This window comes from Syngnathus floridae, unplaced genomic scaffold, assembly GCF_059516105.1.
Source record: "Syngnathus floridae isolate MCC-2025c unplaced genomic scaffold, RoL_Sflo_1.0 HiC_scaffold_84, whole genome shotgun sequence".
Lineage (NCBI taxonomy): Eukaryota > Metazoa > Chordata > Actinopteri > Syngnathiformes > Syngnathidae > Syngnathus > Syngnathus floridae.
Genome location: NW_028284113.1, coordinates 100187 through 121622, shown reverse-complemented (window position 1 = coordinate 121622; position 21436 = coordinate 100187). Strand labels below are relative to the sequence as shown.

Genomic DNA, 21436 nt, shown 5'->3' with positions numbered 1-21436 from the left:
AGATCTGCTACTCTGCTTTGATAGTGACCCATTTCTACCATCAGCTTTTCTCTGGTCTGAAAGGAGGAGGAGGGAGGCTCCTCCTCCTCCTTTCAGACCAGAGAACACCCGAGGCTGGGTGAGAACGGGGAGGCTGCGACCCGGCCGGGGGTTGCGGGAAGGGGCGCCACCTTGATCTCCTTCTCGGCGTCGTAGTCCCCTTTCGCTGGTCTGGGCTAGCAGAGCGTAGGCTCGTTGCAGCGCTTGATATTCTTGCGTCAGCTGGCGGTAGCGAAGCTCCGCCTCTTCATGCACACACCAATGCAACACAGCACTAGTACCAGAATCAGTCAGACCGGCGACAAAGCACCCGCGACGCAAAGACGAGTCCGATTCCAGGCTGAAGAGGAATGTTTGGTGCCAATACGCTGGCAGAAATGGCGGGCTACCTCTTCGGGTTCCGTGTCGGGGGTTCTGTCGGTGTGAAAAGACAAGGACGATCCGTCCGAGTCCACCAACACGTCTTCGTCGTAGCCGTAAAATGTTTCGATGACCTGCGGGCGCGGAAGCAAACATCTCTCTGAACAAACTGAAGCGACACCTCACGATGAATCGACGAGAGGAACGATAGCGAGAAAAAGGCCATTTCATCTTGCGCAACACCAAGCAGCCGCAAACAAACAGACTCACCTTGCAGGACCTCACGCTTTGTTCCTCCTCAGAGATTCTCGACGTCGGTATCGTAGCAGCAAATCTCTCTCCTGTCGACACAAATAATCCGCCTTTGAGATTCTTTGGATGCAAAGGGAACGAACGGCTCCGGCGCAGAAACAAACGCGACTCACAATGACATTTCTGACATGAGCTCCTGTCTCCAGAGCCTGAAAAACACGTCACCGGCGATGATTGGAGGGACGCTCGTCTTTTCCAAAAGTGACAACTACAGGGTGTGTCAGGGTTTTCCAGATTATCTTTATCGTATCATTGTGTTGCTTTGACTTTGACTGCGACCTGTAATAAATAATATTAGTTATCCCTTATTTATCCCTATCGCTTATCCCTTCCTACACAAAGTCGTAAAACACCCCTTGCTATGTTTTGACTAGAGGTCAAGGGCTTCCTCTATTCAATCCACTCTTACACCCACCCTGTTTCTCTTAATTAAAATGCTCGTGCAGGAGCCGAGAGTCAGACTTCATTCGTACAACGGATGGACTCTCCACCTGCAGGTGTCCAAAAGAACTTACTTGTCTCCCGTGTGGTTCTTGCAAAATAAGTTGGAGCGAGCGCAACTCTAACAGGGTGCATTTTGCCACTAGCTGCCTACGGACAATGACGCCGCGCTCGCGGCTCATGGTTGACGGGCTGAGCAGCCGGGCAAGTCCGTCGTTTTCAGCGCACAGCGAGTGGCAAAGGCGCTGACAAAACGGGAGCTTTGAGCTGCTGAAAACGGCAAAACAAGTCTAAAGCGTGTTCAAACGCGTGCGCACAATGCTCCTGCTTGAAAGGTCGGAATTTAAGGGGCCAATTTTTTGGATGGCGGCCGCCGGCCAAGCTTTGGACGGAAAAGGTTTCCTGGCGACAGCGAGCGAGCGCGGCGCTGCCGTACGTGCACCGAGTCGCCTGCCTGAAGACCTTGGACAAGTCGTCGATGATGTGCCGCTGCTCCACAACTTGAAGGAACTCCATTTCACCGTCCTGCTGGCCGCAACCGCGGTCCAGGTCATTGAGCGAACTAGGCCTTCTCTGTGGAACACAAATGCAGTGGACTCTGTTGGCACGCCGCCGTTGTCCGCGTCGACTTACCAAGCTTGCCATCTCCTCGTTCTCCTGGGTGACAAAGCGCACTTTGTTTTCAAGGCGACACAGCACCAGCGAGAGTTCTTCATTCTTCCTGCTCAGGCGTTTGTTTTTGTACAGGAGTGGCAGAAACTGGCTTTCTGTTTCTCTCAGTCGCTTTAGCTGCAAGCATGAAGTGCGGGATGTGAAAGACGCACAACACGCGGGCCAGAACGTATCCATTCCTTTTGCATCGGTTTGAACGGAATCGTGGCTTTGGCTCCCAATAAAAGACATCTACCAGGCAACCGACTCGCCGCGCCGCTCAACTAATAAGCAAGCGCAATGGGTGCCTCGCTGGATGGCGCGCATCAAACGTAGCGCAAACCTTCAAGCGTGCCGTCAATAAATTACCAGTTCATTGCGCTCTTCAGAAAGCAGGGCGTTTCGATCCTCCAGTTTCCTGATGACTGCGCTGAGCTCAGCGATTTTCAGATGAAACCGTCGCGTGTCCCGATCCTCCTGAGACTGAAAACGCCCCGCAACACACACACACAAGCACTCGTTCAAAGTTCAAAACTGTTTTTGTGCTACCTTCCTCCAGCAACGAACTAAGTCATGCGTACTGCAAGTGTGTGATGAGGTGGCTTACGCAATGAAGAGGATTGCTAGTAGCGGCGTTGACCCCACTTCCAGGGTAGTTTAGGCCCGCCCTTTGGGAATCCCTCAGGGCAGCGATCTGCTGCTCGGCAGCCTGAGTCTGCAGCTGAAGGCGGTGGACGTGGCCGGCCCCAGGGCTTCATCCAAAACACTAACCGCTCTGTCTTTCAGCTTGATCTCATCCGTCTGGATGTACAAACGGGGAGCGCTCAGGCAGGCGGGCAAACTCATTTGCCAGAATTGTGACAAAAACAAAGAGAGCAACCGGCCAATTTTTTTCTGGAATCGACTAGAACACCTTTGCTGTGACAAAAGCGAAGCGAGCAACCGGACATTTTCTTCTTGTGAAATAGAATAGAATAGAATGCCTTAGGTGTCATTGCACTGCAGGTATACAACGAAATTGGGAACATAGCCACGCACCGCGCATCTGATCAGTCCTACCAGTCGGCGGATCTCCCTCTCGCAGTCTCTCTTGGTTCGGCTCAGCTCCTCCCGATGCTGGTGATGAGCCGATCGGAGCTCGGCCGCTCGGGACTGCCAGGCCTGCTGGGCCGCTGCCAGGGCTTCTTCCGCGCTCCTGGTGGAGGCGACACCGCTCGGTCTCCCGACACCGCCGCGTCTCCTCCACCTCCGCCAGCAAAGCGCCCCCCCTCCTCACCTGAGCAGACATTGCGCCACACCTGGCCGTTGAGACCGCAACGGAGCGCCGCGACGCTTACTGGGGACAAGCTACACAATACGGTAGCGGCCGCATCGAAGCCCGACGTGGCGTGCGGATAGTCAGACACGGATAGAGCGGATCACCTTGTCCATGGAGCCGTCCCTCAGGCTGAGGACCAAGGCATTCAGTCGCTGGATCTCTCCATCTTTGATTTTGATCACTCTCATCAGCTCCATTTCATGCTGCCGCAGTAATGTCTCCCTGGTAATGGCTAACTCTTTCTGCTTCTCCTCATGGAGTTTGCTTTTGAGTTCCGTCATGGCGGCGGTGGCACGGTGGTGCTCCGCCCGCAGGTCCTGACTTCTCTCTCTCTCCAGACAGCTGACCTGACATGACTTAGACTTAGACTTAGACAAACTTTATTGTCATCTTGTCTGCACATGGTGCATACAAAACGAAATTCCGTTGCATACGTCTTACAACAAAGTAGTGATATTGCAGTTGAATAGAAGTAACATACCCTATGAAAATATATATATATACATATATACTATATATATATATATATATATATATATTAAAAATAAGTATAAAGTGCAGCAGTGATAATTATGCAATAGTGCAAGTAGGCAAAACAGTATTCAAGAGTGTGCAGAGGAATGCTAAACCATGTATTAAACTTCTATTTAAAGGGTTTATACAAGTTCAGTAAAGTTGGTAGTGCGAGATAGTGCAAGATAGAGGTCCGTAGTGTCATAAAGTACAGTTCTGTGAATGTGTGATGCAGAGTTCAGTTTAGAGCTCAACAGTTCTAGTGTTCAACAGTCTGATGACAGCAGGGAAAAAGCTGTTGCAGAACCTGGTGGACCTGCAGCGGATGCTGCAAACCTCTTCCCAGAGGGCAGCAGGGAGAACAGTCCATGGTGGGGGTGTGATGGGTCATTGATGATGTTACGGGCACGGGACATGCAGCGCTGAGATGAAATGTCCTGAATGGAGGGAAGAGGAGCCCCTATGATCCTCTCTGCTGTCCTCACCACTCTCCTCACGTTCTTCCAATCGGAGGCGGTGCAGCCTCCACACCACACAGAGAGACAGCTTGTCAGAATGCTCTCTATGGTGCTCCTGTAGAACGTCCTCATGATGGGTGGGGGCAGGTGGGCTCTCCTCATCCTCCGCAGGAAGTACAAGCGCTTCTGTGCCCTCTTGACCAGTGCCGTAGTGTTCATAGTCCAGGTGAGGTCTTCTGTGATGTGGACCCCCAGGAATTTGGTGGTGCTGACCACCTCCACAGCTGAGCTGTTGATGATCAGTGGAGCGTGGTGAGGCTGTTTTTTCCTGAAGTCGACGATGATCTCCTTCATCTTCTCCTCATTCAGGATCAGGCTGTTTTCTCTGCACCAGCCCACCAGCTGCTCCACCTCCTCTCTGTAGTCCAGGTCGTTGTTGTCTCTGATGAGCCCCACCACCGTTGTGTCGTCTGCTGACTTCACGATGTGATTGGTGGTGAACCTGAGGACGCAGTCGTGTGTCATCAGGGTGCACAGCAGGGGGCTCAGGACGCAGCCCTGAAGGGAGCCTGTGCTGAGGGTGATGACATCAGAGGTGTTCTGTCCGACCCGGACTGACTGAGGTCTGTTGGTGAGGAAGTCTAGCAGCCAGTTGCGAAGGGGGGTGTTGAAGCCCAGGTGTTCCAATTTTCCTACCAGATGCTGTGGGATGATGGTGTTAAACGCTGAGCTGAAGTCCAGGAACAGCCTCCGCACATGGGTGTTCTTCTCCTCCAGGTGAGCCAGGCTCAGGTGAAGAACGGAGGAGATGGCGTCCTGAGTGGAGCGGTTTTGCCGGTCGGCAAACTGGAACGGGTCAAATAATAGGGGGAGTCTGGAAACGATGTGACCTTTAAGCAGCCTTTCGAAGCACTTCATCATAACCGGAGTCAGTGCAACAGGCCGGTAATCATTAAATGAGGTGATTTGAGGTTTCTTCGGCACCGGAATGATGGAGGCAGTCTTAAAGCACGCCGGCACTGTGGCTTGGCCCAGCGAGGTGTTAAAAATGTCTGTGATGACCCCAGCCAGATGACTTGCACATTCCCTGAACACACGCCCAGGAATGTTGTCGGGGCCAGGGGCCTTACAGGGGTTGACTCTCCTCAGGGTCTTCAACACATCGGCGGAGTCAAGGCAGAGTACCTCCTCTTCCTGATGGGGGACAGTTTTAACTGCTGGAGTGCCGTTTAGTGCCTCGAACCTCCCAAAGAAGTTATTTAGACCATTTAGAAAGTCAGCATCAACTACACCCACCGGGGGGGGGGGAGGGTGAGTTGTAGTCTGTAATCGCCCGTATGCCTTGCCACATACTCCTGATGTTTTTGACGTCGTGGAAACGATCCTGAAATTTTCGACTGCGGTCTCGCTTCGCTATCCTGATGGCACGGTTCAAGTTGGCTCTCGCTGTCCTCAGTGTCTCCTTGTCGCCAGACTTGAAGGCAGAGTTCCGCGCTCGTAGCGTTTGACGTACCTCCTCAGTCATCCAGGGTCGTTGGTTGCTCCGGGTGATGATATTCTTAGTGGTGCTGACGTCCTCGGTGCATTTGTTGATGTAGGCTGACACAGTCATGGCACACGCATGTCTAATCTACATCGGGAAAACTGGGAGGGAGGGAGGCAGGCAGGGAGGCAGGCAGGGAGGCAGGCAGGGAGGCAGGCAGTGTCTGTCTGTTGAGGTTTTCACCTTGTTCTTCTCCTGCTGAAGTTCTAACTGGACGTCCATCAGTTTGGTTCTCAGCTCGTCATTGGCGGCCTGAAGGGCGTCCGTTCGCTCCGCCTTGGCCCGCCCTGCCGGAGCTCGTTTGGACATCTCTTACTCGAGTCTCGCCCGGTCGTCAGTCAGAGATCACAACATTTGTACCTGGAGAGCACAAACGCAGCGCTGTTTTCCACTGGCTTCGAACTCAACTTCAATCGGTACCGTAACTTACAACATCATAAACATAGAACTAGCTTGACTTATTCATTGAATAAATGCATTTGGTTCTTCAAAACTGCATCACGCAACATAGCGTGACCGAGACGGCCGTTATCCACCTGCGTGAAGTTATTTGGTGAAATGAATGAGATGTTTAAGACACCATCGTTCTGTCTCTATGTAGATGAAGGTAAATAATCGATTGCTGAAGGTCCAAAGGTGTTGTGATAAACAAATAAACATATTAGTGATTAGTGACATATTTGTGATAAACATATTAGGCAGGATAATCACATATGTTAACGTGACTGCCCACACTGTATTTATTTATGGTTATTTGTTAAATCGAGTACTGTTAGACATGAAATAGGAAGTGTTTAACATAAATGGAAGACGAAAGGGGTACTCACCATTGTAGCTCCTGCTGGTCAATGATACGAGCCTCTTCTTGCAGTGGAAAACATACAGCCAACAAACACCGTGGAACCTAAAGGAATGAAATTAAACATTAACATTTAGCCTCAACCAACATTCACAGATACAACGCAACGCAAACTACACAAACGTAAATCTTTTTAAACACAATGAGTTGTACTTACCGTGTACGCTCTAGACGGTCCACTTGCAAGCGGAAAATAAAGATATTTCTGTTGATAATCGTCGTGTTTGTATCCGGTGTCTCGCTCAAGGCCATTGCGCCCACAGATTTGAATTTTGGCGAGAGTTCAGCCTATTGACGTCATTTCCGCGGTGTAATACCCGCATATCTGAAACGGCAAAGTTAAGAGTAGAGTTAAATAAAGTTTTTAGTCAACGCAATAATTTACAACCGTTGACCAGTCGAAATAATCGTCGAAATTTGGCGTCTGTGGCTGGAAGCAGACGCCGAGTTCGACATTCCTCCCAAACGCCACACTCCCTTGCTTTTCAGGGCTAAAAAAAAACAGTTGTATTTACCTTGTACGCTCTAGACGGTCAAGTTGCAAGCTGAAAACAAAAATATTTGCCTTGTTAGTCATCGTGTTACTAACAGCTGTGTCTTGTTTGCCAGAACTGCCGCTTTCCTACTTCCTGTTGCAAGCCACGCCCACGGATTATAATTTTGCCGTGAGTTCCGCCTATTGACGTCATGTCCGCGTCACATGACTGCGACGTAATATTATCTAAAACTGTTTGTGCGGCGTCGTGTTGTTCTGTGCGGCGTCGTGTTGTTAGTGCGACGTCGTGTTGTTCAGTGCGGCATGGTGTTGTTCAGTGCGGCATGGTGTTGTTCAGTGCGGCATGGTGTTGTTCAGTGCGGCATAATGTTGTTCAGTGCGGCATAATGTTGTTCAGTGCGGCATGGTGTTGTTCAGTGCGGCATGGTGTTGTTCAGTGCGGCATGGTGTTGTTCAGTGCGGCATAATGTTGTTCAGTGCGCCATAATGTTGTTCAGTGCGGCATGGTGTTGTTCAGTGCGGGATGGTGTTGTTCAGTGCAGGATGGTGTTGTTCAGTGCGGCACGGTGTTGTTCAATGCGGCATGGTGTTGTTCAGTGCGGGATGGTGTTGTTCAGTGCGGCATGGTGTTGTTCAGTGCGGCATAATGTTGTTCAGTGCGGCATGGTGTTGTTCAGTGCGGCATGGTGTTGTTCAGTGCGGCATGGTGTTGTTCAGTGCGGCATGGTGTTGTTCAGTGCGGAATGGTGTTGTTCAGTGCGGCATGGTGTTGTTCAGTCCGGGATGGTGTTGTTCAATGCGGGATCGTGTTGTTCAGTGCGGGGTGGTGTTGTTCAGTGCGGGATGGTGTTGTTCAGTGCGGCATGGTGTTGTTCAATGCGGCATGGTGTTGTTCAGTGCGGGATGGTGTTGTTCATTGCGGCATGGTGTTGTTCAGTGCGGCATGGTGTTGTTCAGTGCGGCATGGTGTTGTTCAGTGCGGCATGGTGTTGTTCAGTGCGGCATAATGTTGTTCAGTGCGGCATGGTGTTGTTCAGTGTGGAAAGGTGTTGTTCAGTGCAGGATGGTGTTGTTCAGTGCGGCATGGTGTTGTTCAATGCAGGATCGTGTTGTTCAGTGCAGCATAATGTTGTTCAGTGCAGCATGGTGTTGTTCAGTGCGGCATGGTGTTGTTCAATGCGGCATGGTGTTGTTCACTGCGGGATGGTGTTGTTCAATGCGGGATCGTGTTGTTCAGTGCGGCATAATGTTGTTCAGTGCAGCATGGTGTTGTTCAGTGCGGCATGGTGTTGTTCAGTGCGACATAATGTTGTTTAGTGCGGCATAATGTTGTTCAGTGCGGCATAATGTTGTTCAGTGCGGCATGGTGTTGTTCAGTGCGGCATGGTGTTGTTCAGTGCGGCATGGTGTTGTTCAGTGCAGGATGGTGTTGTTCAGTGCGGCATGGTGTTGTTCAATGCGGCATGGTGTTGTTCAGTGCGGGATGGTGTTGTTCAGTGCAGGATGGTGTTGTTCAGTGCGGCATGGTGTTGTTCAGTGCGGAATGGTGTTGTTCAGTGCAGGATGGTGTTGTTCAATGCGGGATCGTGTTGTTCAGTGCGGCATGGTGTTGTTCAGTGCGGCATGGTGTTGTTCAGTGCGGCATAATGTTGTTCAGTGCGGCATGGTGTTGTTCAGTGCGGCATGGTGTTGTTCAGTGCGGCATGGTGTTGTTCAGTGCGGCATGGTGTTGTTCAGTGCGGCATAATGTTGTCCAGTGCGCCATAATGTTGTTCAGTGCGGCATGGTGTTGTTTAGTGCGGGATGGTGTTGTTCAGTGCAGGATGGTGTTGTTCAGTGCGGCATGGTGTTGTTCAATGCGGCATGGTGTTGTTCAGTGCGGGATGGTGTTGTTCAGTGCGGCATGGTGTTGTTCAGTGCGGCGTAATGTTGTTCAGTGCGGCATGGTGTTGTTCAGTGCGGCATGGTGTTGTTCAGTGCGGCATGGTGTTGTTCAGTGCGGCATGGTGTTGTTCAGTGCGGAATGGTGTTGTTCAGTGCGGCATGGTGTTGTTCAGTGCGGGATGGTGTTGTTCAATGCGGGATCGTGTTGTTCAGTGCGGGGTGGTGTTGTTCAGTGCAGGATGGTGTTGTTCAGTGCAGGATGGTGTTGTTCAGTGCGGCATGGTGTTGTTCAATGCAGGATCGTGTTGTTCAGTGCAGCATAATGTTGTTCAGTGCAGCATGGTGTTGTTCAGTGCGGCATGGTGTTGTTCAATGCGGCATGGTGTTGTTCAGTGCGGGATGGTGTTGTTCAGTGCGGCATGGTGTTTTTCAGTGCGGCATAATGTTGTTCAGTGCGGCATGGTGTTGTTCAGTGCGGCATGGTGTTGTTCAGTGCAGGATGGTGTTGTTCAGTGCGGCATGGTGTTGTTCAATGCAGGATCGTGTTGTTCAGTGCAGCATAATGTTGTTCAGTGCAGCATGGTGTTGTTCAGTGCGGCATGGTGTTGTTCAATGCGGCATGGTGTTGTTCACTGCGGGATGGTGTTGTTCAATGCGGGATCGTGTTGTTCAGTGCGGCATAATGTTGTTCAGTGCAGCATGGTGTTGTTCAGTGCGGCATGGTGTTGTTCAGTGCGACATAATGTTGTTTAGTGCGGCATAATGTTGTTCAGTGCGGCATAATGTTGTTCAGTGCGGCATGGTGTTGTTCAGTGCGGCATGGTGTTGTTCAGTGCGGCATGGTGTTGTTCAGTGCAGGATGGTGTTGTTCAGTGCGGCATGGTGTTGTTTAATGCGGCATGGTGTTGTTCAGTGCGGGATGGTGTTGTTCAGTGCAGGATGGTGTCGTTCAGTGCGGCATGGTGTTGTTCAGTGCGGAATGGTGTTGTTCAGTGCGGCATGGTGTTGTTCAGTGCGGCATGGTGTTGTTCAGTGCAGGATGGTGTTGTTCAATGCGGGATCGTGTTGTTCAGTGCGGCATGGTGTTGTTCAGTGCGGCATGGTGTTGTTCAGTGCGGCATAATGTTGTTCAGTGCGGCATGGTGTTGTTCAGTGCGGCATGGTGTTGTTCAGTGCGGCATGGTGTTGTTCAGTGCGGCATGGTGTTGTTCAGTGCGGCATAATGTTGTCCAGTGCGCCATAATGTTGTTCAGTGCGGCATGGTGTTGTTTAGTGCGGGATGGTGTTGTTCAGTGCAGGATGGTGTTGTTCAGTGCGGCATGGTGTTGTTCAATGCGGCATGGTGTTGTTCAGTGCGGGATGGTGTTGTTCAGTGCGGCATGGTGTTGTTCAGTGCGGCATAATGTTGTTCAGTGCGGCATGGTGTTGTTCAGTGCGGCATGGTGTTGTTCAGTGCGGCATGGTGTTGTTCAGTGCGGCATGGTGTTGTTCAGTGCGGAATGGTGTTGTTCAGTGCGGCATGGTGTTGTTCAGTGCGGGATGGTGTTCAATGCGGGATCGTGTTGTTCAGTGCGGGGTGGTGTTGTTCAGTGCAGGATGGTGTTGTTCAGTGCAGGATGGTGTTGTTCAGTGCGGCATGGTGTTGTTCAATGCAGGATCGTGTTGTTCAGTGCAGCATAATGTTGTTCAGTGCAGCATGGTGTTGTTCAGTGCGGCATGGTGTTGTTCAATGCGGCATGGTGTTGTTCAGTGCGGGATGGTGTTGTTCAGTGCGGCATGGTGTTTTTCAGTGCGGCATAATGTTGTTCAGTGCGGCATGGTGTTGTTCAGTGCGGCATGGTGTTGTTCAGTGCGACATAATGTTGTTCAGTGCGGCATAATGTTGTTCAGTGCGGCATGGTGTTGTTCAGTGCGGCATGGTGTTGTTCAGTGCGGCATGGTGTTGTTCAGTGCGGCATGGTGTTGTTCAGTGCAGGATGGTGTTGTTCAGTGCAGGATGGTGTTGTTCAATGCGGCATGGTGTTGTTCAGTGCGGGATGGTGTTGTTCAGTGCAGGATGGTGTTGTTCAGTGCGGCATGGTGTTGTTCAGTGCGGAATGGTGTTGTTCAGTGCGGCATGGTGTTGTTCAGTGCGGCATGGTGTTGTTCAGTGCAGGATGGTGTTGTTCAATGCGGGATGGTGTTGTTCAGTGCGGGATGGTGTTGTTCAGTGCAGGATGGTGTTGTTCAGTGCGGCATGGTGTTGTTTAATGCGGCATGGTGTTGTTCAGTGCAGGATGGTGTTGTTCAGTGCGGCATGGTGTTGTTCAGTGCAGCGTAATGTTGTTCAGTGCGGCATGGTGTTGTTCAGTGCGGCATGGTGTTGTTCAGTGCGGCATGGTGTTGTTCAGTGCAGCGTAATGTTGTTCAGTGCGGCATGGTGTTGTTCAGTGCGGCATGGTGTTGTTCAGTGCGGCATGGTGTTGTTCAGTGCAGGATGGTGTTGTTCAGTGCGGCATGGTGTTGCTCAGTGCGGCATGGTGTTGCTCAGTGCGGCATGGTGTTGTTCATTGCGGCATGGTGTTGTTCAGTGCGGCATGGTGTTGTTCAGTGCGGCATGGTGTTGTTCAGTGCGGCATAATGTTGTTCAGTGCGCCATAATGTTGTTCAGTGCGGCATGGTGTTGTTCAGTGCGGGATGGTGTTGTTCAGTGCAGGATGGTGTTGTTCAGTGCGGCATGGTGTTGTTCAGTGCGGCATGGTGTTGTTCAGTGCGGCATAATGTTGTTCAGTGCGGCATAATGTTGTTCAGTGCGGGATGGTGTTGTTCATTGCGGCATGGTGTTGTTCAGTGCGGCATGGTGTTGTTCAGTGCGGCATGGTGTTGTTCAGTGCGGGATGGTGTTGTTCAGTGCAGGATGGTGTTGTTCAGTGCGGCATGGTGTTGTTCAGTGCGGCATGGTGTTGTTCATTTCGGCATAATGTTGTTCAGTGCGGCATAATGTTGTTTAGTGCGGCATGGTGTTGTTCAGTGCGGGATGGTGTTGTTCAGTGCGTTATAATGTTGTTCAGTGCGGCATGGTGTTGTTCAGTGCGGCATGGTGTTGTTCAGTGCGGCATGGTGTTGTTCAGTGCGGCATAATGTTGTTCAGTGCGGCATAATGTTGTTCAGTGCGGCATGGTGTTGTTCAGTGCGGGATGGTGTTGTTCAGTGCGGGATGGTGTTGTTCAGTGCGGCATGGTGTTCAATGCGGAATGGTGTTGTTCAGTGCAGGATGGTGTTGTTCAGTGCGGCATGGTGTTGTTCAGTGCGGCATAATGTTGTTCAGTGCGGCATGGTGTTGTTCAGTGCGGCATGGTGTTGTTCAGTGCGGCATGGTGTTGTTCAGTGCGGCATAATGTTGTTCAGTGCGGCATGGTGTTGTTCAGTGCGGCATGGTGTTGTTCAGTGCGGCATAATGTTCAGTGCGGCATAATGTTGTTCAGTGCGGCATGGTGTTGTTCAGTGCGGGATGGTGTTGTTCAGTGCAGGATGGTGTTGTTCAGTGCGGCATGGTGTTCAGTGCGGGATGGTGTCTTTCAGTGCGGCATGGTGTCGTTCAGTGCGGCATGGTGTCTTTCAGTGCGGCATGGTGTCGTTCAGTGAGGCATGGTGTTGTTCAGTGCGGCATGGTGTTGTTTAGTGCGGCATGGTGTTGTTCAGTGCGGGATGGTGTTGTTCAGTGTGGCATGGTGTTCAGTGCGGCATGGTGTTGTTCAGTGCGGTATCGTGTTGTTCAGTGCGGTATCGTGTTTCTCAGTGCGGTATCGTGTTGTTCAGTGCAGTATCGTTGTGTTGTTCGTATTGTGTTTAACACTTAGCCTCTAACACTTAGCCTCTAACACTTAGCCTCTAGCATCTAGAAGGTAAATAAATAGGAAGGAAGGACTCACCGGTGACGTCTTCGCCCACGTCCAAGCGTTGTACTTTGTATTTTCATCCTTCTGACAGTGGAAAACATAGCCAACAAACACCGTGGAACCTAAACGAATGAAAGAAAACTATCATTTGGCCACAACCAACATTCACAGATACAACACAATGTGACGTGCGGGGTTGAGGTTAAAGGTTGAGTGAAGGGCCCTCGTTTTAAACTACTTTTTTGAAAAGGATTGGGAACAAGTAAGACGTATTTAATTTATTTAATGGGAAGTAGTAAGAGCTATTGAATTTAATCTATGTATTATATTCTATTGTATTGTATTCTGTTGTATTCTTTTGGATTGTATTCACACTAACCCCACTAAAACTTCAGCCCACAAAAACTCGCCTCTGGCGCCTAGCCTCTGGCACTTAGCCTCTAACACTTAGCCTTTAACACTTAGCCTTTAACACTTAGCCTTTAACACTTAGCCTAGAAGGTGAATAAATAGGGTTAAAGGTTGAGTGAAGGGACCTCGTTTTAAACTACTTTTTTGTAAAGGAGTGGGAACAAGTAAGACGTATTTAATTTATTTAATGGGAAGTAGTAAGACTTATTAAATTTATTTAATCTACTTTTCTTCCCAGGCAAAATTTGATGTGCTGCAATTCCAAATTTCCAAAGTGAATGAAGGAATGAAGTCCTTTAAATTATGATTTTGTATAAATACTAGGCATTAACACAAAATCGACGGCACAAAATGGGCAGACTTTACTTGTTTGAAAAGGACTGGTTACAAGACAGACTTTTTTAATTTATTTAATGGGAAGAAGACTTATTTAGTTTAATTGATCTATTTTTGTTCCCTGGCAAAATTCGATTTGCTGCAATTCCAAATTTCCAAAGTGAATGAAGGAAAGAAGTCGTTTAAATTATGATTTTGTTTAAATACTAGGCATAGACACAAAATCTACGGCACAAAATGGGCAGACTTTACTTGTTTGAAGAGGACTGGTTACAAGACAGACTTTTCTGATTTATTTAATGGGAAGAAGACTTATTTAGTTTATTTAATCTATTTTTGTTCCCTGGCAAAATTGGATTTGCTGAAATTGTATTTTGCCAAATCTTGCCTTGAGACCTGATAGGAAGTATTAAACGCTTAGTTAAATCAATACAAGTTGGTAATAAGAGCGAGTAATGTTGGTTGAACCGATGAATGAAGGTTGAAAGCAATTTAAATTATGACTTTGTATAAATACTAGATATTAACAGAACATCTACTGCGCGAAATGGGCAGAGTTTACTTGTTTGAGAAGGAGTGGCTTATTCAAAACTAAGATTTATTTAATCTGTTTGTTCCCAGGCAAAATTGGATGTGATGCAATTCCAAATTTCACCACATGATGGTGCCCAATTTTGACTTCATAGGACATATTAAACACTTAGCTTGTTATTATGTTCAAGGTAATCAGATTTGTTTATTATTCTAATGGCCTCTTCAAAACTATTCTGGATTACTACTTTGGATCTATTCTACATTACTTGGCAACAACATACTCTGTAACAGATTAGGCAGTATAATCATATCTGTTAACTTGAGAGTGCCCACACTCAATCTACTTATCGTGATGTGTTAAATCAATTACTGTTAGACATTATTTGTCTGATAATCTACCAAATCTTTGAATTGAAGAATTTGTGATTTAATTAATAGCTTGTTGTTATGTTAAGGGTAATCAGACTTGTATATAATTCTAACGGCCTTCTTTTGAAAACTATTCTGAATTACAACTTTGGATCTTATATTACTTTGCAACAATCTACTCCGTGACAGATTAGGCAGTATAATCACATATGTTAACTTCAGTGCCCACACTGTATTTATTTATGGTTATTTGTTAAATCAAGTACTGTTAGACATGAAATAGGAAGTGTTTAACATAAATGTTATGGCTACTCACCATTGTAGCTCGCTCCTGGTCAATGATACGAGCCTCTTCTTGCAGTGGAAAACTTGCAGCCAACAAACACCGTGGAACCTAAAGGAATGAAATTAAACATTAACATTTCGCCTCGACCAATTTTCACACGTACAACGCAACGCGGCTACACTTCTGCTATTACAAACGTAAATCTCCTTAAACACAATGAGTGTTACTTACCGTGTACGCTCTAGACGGTCCAGTTGCAAGCAGAAAATAAAGATATTTCTGTTGATAATCGTCGCTGCTCAGTGGCTCACGGCCATCGCGCCAACAGATTTGAATTTTGGCGGAGGTTCGGGCAATTACGTCATATCCACGGCACATGACTGCGACGTAATACCCGCTTATCTGAAACGGCAGTTAAAAGTAGAGTTACATCAAGTTTTCTTGGAACCTAAACGAATGAAAGAAAACTATCATTTGGCCACAACCAACATTCACAGATACAACACAACGTGCGGGGTTGGGGTTAAAGATTGAGTGAAGGGCCCTCGTTTTAAACTACTGTTTTGAAAAGGAGTGGGAACAAGTAAGACGTATTTAATTTATTTAATGGGAAGTAGTAAGACTTATTAAATTTATTTAATCTACTTTTCTTCCCAGGCAAAATTTGATGTGCTGCAATTCCAAATTTCCAAAGTGAATGAAGGAATGAAGTCCTTTAAATTATGATTTTGTATAAATACTAGGCATTAACACAAAATCGACGGCACAAAATGGGCAGACTTTACTTGTTTGAAAAGGACTGGTTACAAGACAGACTTTTTTAATTTATTTAATGGGAAGAAGACTTATTTAGTTTAATTGATCTATTTTTGTTCCCTGCCAAAATTCGATTTGCTGCAATTCCAAATTTCCAAAGTGAATGAAGGAAAGAAGTCGTTTAAATTATGATTTTGTTTAAATACTAGGCATAGACACAAAATCTACGGCACAAAATGGGCAGACTTTACTTGTTTGAAGAGGACTGGTTACAAGACAGACTTTTCTGATTTATTTAATGGGAAGAGGACTTATTTAGTTTATTTAATCTATTTTTGTTCCCTGGCAAAATTGGATTTGCTGAAATTGTATTTTGCCAAATCTCGATTTGAGACCTGATAGGAAGTATTAAACGCTTAGTTAAATCAATACAAGTTGGTAATAAGAGCGAGTAATGTTGGTTGAACCGATGAATGAAGGTTGAAAGCAATTTAAATTATGACTTTGTATAAATACTAGATATTAACAGAACATCTACTGCGCAAAATGGGCAGAGTTTACTTGTTTGAGAAGGAGTGGCTTATTCAAAACTAAGATTTATGTAATCTGTTTGTTCCCAGGCAAAATTGGATGTGATGCAATTCCAAATTTCACCACATGATGGTGCCCAATTTTGACTTCATAGGACATATTAAACACTTAGCTTGTTATTATGTTCAAGGTAATCAGATTTGTTTATCATTCTAATGGCCTCTTCAAAACTATTCTGGATTACTACTTTGGATCTATTCTACATTACTTGGCAACAACATACTCTGTAACAGATTAGGCAGTATAATCACATATGTTAACTTGAGAGTGCCCACACTCAATCTACTTATCGTGATGTGTTAAATCAATTACTGTTAGACATTATTTGTCTGATAATCTACCAAATCTTTGAATTGAAGAATTTGTGATTTAATTAATAGCTTGTTCAGGGTAATCAGACTTGTATATAATTCTAATGGCCTTCTTTTGAAAACTATTCTGAATTACAACTTTGGATCTTATATTACTTTGCAACAATCTACTCCGTGACAGATTAGGCAGTATAATCACATATGTTAACTTCAGTGCCCACACTGTATTTATTTATGGTTATTTGTTAAATCAAGTACTGTTAGACATGAAATAGGAAGTGTTTAACATAAATGTTATGGCTACTCACCATTGTAGCTCGCTCCTGGTCAATGATACGAGCCTCTTCTTGCAGTGGAAAACTTGCAGCCAACAAACACCGTGGAACCTAAAGGAATGAAATTAAACATTAACATTTCGCCTCGACCAATTTTCACACGTACAACGCAACGCGGCTACACTTCTGCTATTACAAACGTAAATCTCCTTAAACACAATGAGTGTTACTTACCGTGTACGCTCTAGACGGTCCAGTTGCAAGCAGAAAATAAAGATATTTCTGTTGATAATCGTCGCTGCTCAGTGGCTCACGGCCATCGCGCCAACAGATTTGAATTTTGGCGGAGGTTCGGGCAATTACGTCATATCCGCGGCATTTGACTGCGACGTAATACCCGCTTATCTGAAACGGCAGTTAAAAGTAGAGTTACATCAAGTTTTCTTGGAACCTAAACGAATGAAAGAAAACTATCATTTGGCCACAACCAACATTCACAGATACAACACAACGTGCGGGGTTGAGGTTAAAGATTGAGTGAAGGGCCCTCGTTTTAAACTACTGTTTTGAAAAGGAGTGGGAACAAGTAAGACGTATTTAATTTATTTAATGGGAAGTAGTAACTTATTAAATTTATTTAATCTACTTTTCTTCCCAGGCAAAATTTGATGTGCTGCAATTCCAAATTTCCAAAGTGAATGAAGGAATGAAGTCCTTTAAATTATGATTTTGTATAAATACTAGGCATTAACACAAAATCGACGGCACAAAATGGGCAGACTTTACTTGTTTGAAAAGGACTGGTTACAAGACAGACTTTTTTAATTTATTTAATGGGAAGAAGACTTATTTAGTTTAATTGATCTATTTTTGTTCCCTGCCAAAATTCGATTTGCTGCAATTCCAAATTTCCAAAGTGAATGAAGGAAAGAAGTCGTTTAAATTATGATTTTGTTTAAATACTAGGCATAGACACAAAATCTACGGCACAAAATGGGCAGACTTTACTTGTTTGAAGAGGACTGGTTACAAGACAGACTTTTCTGATTTATTTAATGGGAAGAGGACTTATTTAGTTTATTTAATCTATTTTTGTTCCCTGGCAAAATTGGATTTGCTGAAATTGTATTTTGCCAAATCTCGATTTGAGACCTGATAGGAAGTATTAAACGCTTAGTTAAATCAATACAAGTTGGTAAGAAGAGCGAGTAATGTTGGTTGAACCGATGAATGAAGGTTGAAAGCAATTTAAATTATGACTTTGTATAAATACTAGATATTAACAGAACATCTACTGCGCAAAATGGGCAGAGTTTACTTGTTTGAGAAGGAGTGGCTTATTCAAAACTAAGATTTATGTAATCTGTTTGTTCCCAGGCAAAATTGGATGTGATGCAATTCCAAATTTCACCACATGATGGTGCCCAATTTTGACTTCATAGGACATATTAAACACTTAGCTTGTTATTATGTTCAAGGTAATCAGATTTGTTTATCATTCTAATGGCCTCTTCAAAACTATTCTGGATTACTACTTTGGATCTATTCTACATTACTTGGCAACAACATACTCTGTAACAGATTAGGCAGTATAATCACATATGTTAACTTGAGAGTGCCCACACTCAATCTACTTATCGTGATGTGTTAAATCAATTACTGTTAGACATTATTTGTCTGATAATCTACCAAATCTTTGAATTGAAGAATTTGTGATTTAATTAATAGCTTGTTCGGGGTAATCAGACTTGTATATAATTCTAATGGCCTTCTTTTGAAAACTATTCTGAATTACAACTTTGGATCTTATATTACTTTGCAACAATCTACTCGGTGACAGATTAGGCAGTATAATCACATATGTTAACTTCAGTGCCCACACTGTATTTATTTATGGTTATTTGTTAAATCAAGTACTGTTAGACATGAAATAGGAAGTGTTTAACATAAATGTTATGGCTACTCACCATTGTAGCTCGCTCCTGGTCAATGATATGAGCCTCTTCTTGCAGTGGAAAACTTGCAGCCAACAAACACCGTGGAACCTAAAGGAATGAAATTAAACATTAACATTTCGCCCGGACCAATTTTCACACGTACAACGCAACGCGGCTACACTTCTGCTATTACAAACGTAAATCTCCTTAAACACAACGAGTGTTACTTACCGTGTACGCTCTAGGCAAAATTGGATGTGATGCAATTCCAAATCTATCTGAAACGGCAGTTAAAAGTAGAGTTACATCAAGTTTTCTTTTTTAATCAACACAATCATTTACAACCGTTGACCAGAAAGAATCGTCGAAATTCGACGTCCCCCACAAACGCCACGTCACTCGCTTTTCAGGGCAACAAAAGTACTTCTTTTTAAAAACGATGAGTTGTACTTACCGTGTACGCTCTGGACGGTCCAGTTGCAAGCAGAAAATAAAAATATTTCTCTTGTTAGTCGTATGTTACCATCCGCTGTGTCTTTGTCAACATCGCCGCCATTTTCCTACTTCCTGCTGCGAGCCACGCCCACGGATTTAAATTTGGGCGGAAGCTCTTTCCATTGGCGTCGTTTTCGCGTATAGCAAATCCGATTGGTTGGGAAGGGGGCACGGTTATGCAGCCGAGGAGTCCTGTGATCGGTGGGATGTAAAGTAGGCGTCGACGTCACGTCCGCGTCACGTGACCACGACGTGGCAGACGTCAAATAGCAACCGCTGTTTTGTTTAGTAGACTTACAGTTGTTATGCATTGACATAATGGCGCACACACCAAATAGATTTAAATAAATTAAATAATTCTTCTGCCCACTCTCTTTTAAACAAGTTAACTCTCCCCGCGGATTTGAATTCCGGCGAAAGTTACGCCCATCGACGTCACGTATGTCACGTGACCACGACGTGGCAGATGTCATATAGCAACCGCTGTTTTGTTTAGTAGATTTACAGTTGTTATGCATTGGCATAATGGTGTGCACTCAAAATAGATTTAAATAAATTAAATATTTCTTCTGCCTACTCCCTTTTAAACAAGTTAACTCTGCCCACGTCCATTGACGTCTTGTCTGCGTCACGTGACCACGACGTAGCGACGTCATATAGTAACCGCTGTTTTGACCAGTAGACTTAGTTATTATGCGTTGACATAATGGCGCACTGGTTAGCATGGCCACCTCTTAAGCATGATGATGCGGGTTCGACGCCTGATCAATGTTAGCATGGAGTGAGCTGAAGTGCATGGCGCTGAAGATTTGAATCTTTGAAATGCGCTGAGGTCTGACATATCAGGCAGAATGGTTTGCCATCACGTTCAACAAAAAATAGAAACTTTCCCACTCTGATTAAAACGTCCTGTGTTCATCTACGTATTTTTGTTTTGCTGTGCATCTTTTCCCTGCCATTTCGAGAGCCCAATTGACACTCATAGTTTAAAGAAATGTGTTTGCCCATCCTACTTTGTGGAATTTCACCACATGCGCTTTTGACCAAAATACCAAATTGAACTCAAGTGAAGCCAACACGCACAACCCCCCCCCCCCCCCCACACACACACACACACACACACACACAAATGTTGATATGAACATAAAAGAGCCGCATGCGGTTCGGGAGTTGCGGCTTGGCCAAACCTGTACTATACAACTTTATTTGTATAAAATTTTCACAACAGCTGTCACACAAACAAAGCGGGAAAAACCGAAGACGTGCGTGTTCCGCCCACGCTGGATTTATTTGCACCTTTGAAAAGACACCGTATTGCCGCAGATGTGGCAAAGAGTACTTTTGGGCATCTGAGACGGAAGGATGTCCAAAGCATCACGTCACCTGCTCTGGTAGGCATGGTGGTGGGACGTTGAGGTCAACCGCTTTGGGGTTGGCTGACTCTTTGATCGCAGGATGCCACACACTTGAAGACAGAAGCAGAAAAGCAGAGCTAAATGCAAAATGTACTCACCGGTGACTCCAATTTTTTTCCCCCCTGAAGAAACAGCTGGACGGGTGGCCCCGGCTGGCCAGTGGGACTCTTGTTATTCTGACCCTTTTTAGTGCGCGTTTGGGGCAACAACCGTTTTTTGTGGCGCTCTCTTCTGGTTCAAAAGTGCCCTGCATGTGAATTTGCTTTTCCTGCCTTCTGATTGGATGAGCGCCGGTGTGACGCGGTGCCTCTGTCACCGTGGCGGGGGGTATACGTTGGCATCGGAGCGTCTGCCAACGTCTGAGACCGGCTGGCAGTGTATCGGAGGTGTCGAGTGCGGTGCCGCTGGAGCTCACTCACCAGCTGGTGTTAGGGCCACAGAATGAAGGCCAAGGAGAAGAATAGAAAGAGAAACAGAAACTTCTCCTCCAATTGTTTGATTTGTCTCTTCTGAGCTTCGATGAATTCTTTCAGCTCTTTGTTCCTCTAGGACGGACAAATGGAAAGTGGCATTCAAAAGCCAGTAAGCGTGCAAGTAAGTGCCGGGCTGGCTTTGGGCCCTTACCTGTTGCGCGCTGTGCAGCAGATCCATTCTCTCTTGGAGGATGCAAGCGTCGCGCTCCCTCAACTCGCACATCAGGGCTCGCTTCCATTGGTCCACGGCGCTCCTAAGCTCTTCTCTCTGATCCGCCGTCAGCACGTCATTCACGCCAGCGTGGCTGGCTTTTTCGCCGTCCGTGGCGGGGCAGTCCCGCTGCGGTAGCGCCTCGTACAACATGGCCTCCAGCTCCAGGATCCTCTGGGCCGCAATCCTCGTCCATCAGTGGTCCGGCGGGAGATTTGAGGGCGGCTTACCTTATGAGCCTGGTCCATGGAACACTTCCTGAAGTCCAACTCTTCATCCAGGTA

The 21436-nt window shown here is 46.3% G+C and overlaps 1 long non-coding RNA gene across 1 annotated transcript; it reads right to left on the bottom strand.

Moving 5' to 3' along the window:
• Positions 1 to 132: 132 nt before the first annotated feature.
• On the bottom strand, positions 133 to 15024 carry LOC148377821 (uncharacterized). The gene is made up of 4 exons (XR_015856405.1): positions 14920 to 15024; positions 14719 to 14796; positions 12786 to 12874; positions 133 to 313 (listed from the first exon to the last, which is right to left on the bottom strand). It is a non-coding gene; the product is annotated as an uncharacterized LOC148377821 (long non-coding RNA).
• Positions 15025 to 21436: the final 6412 nt, after the last annotated feature.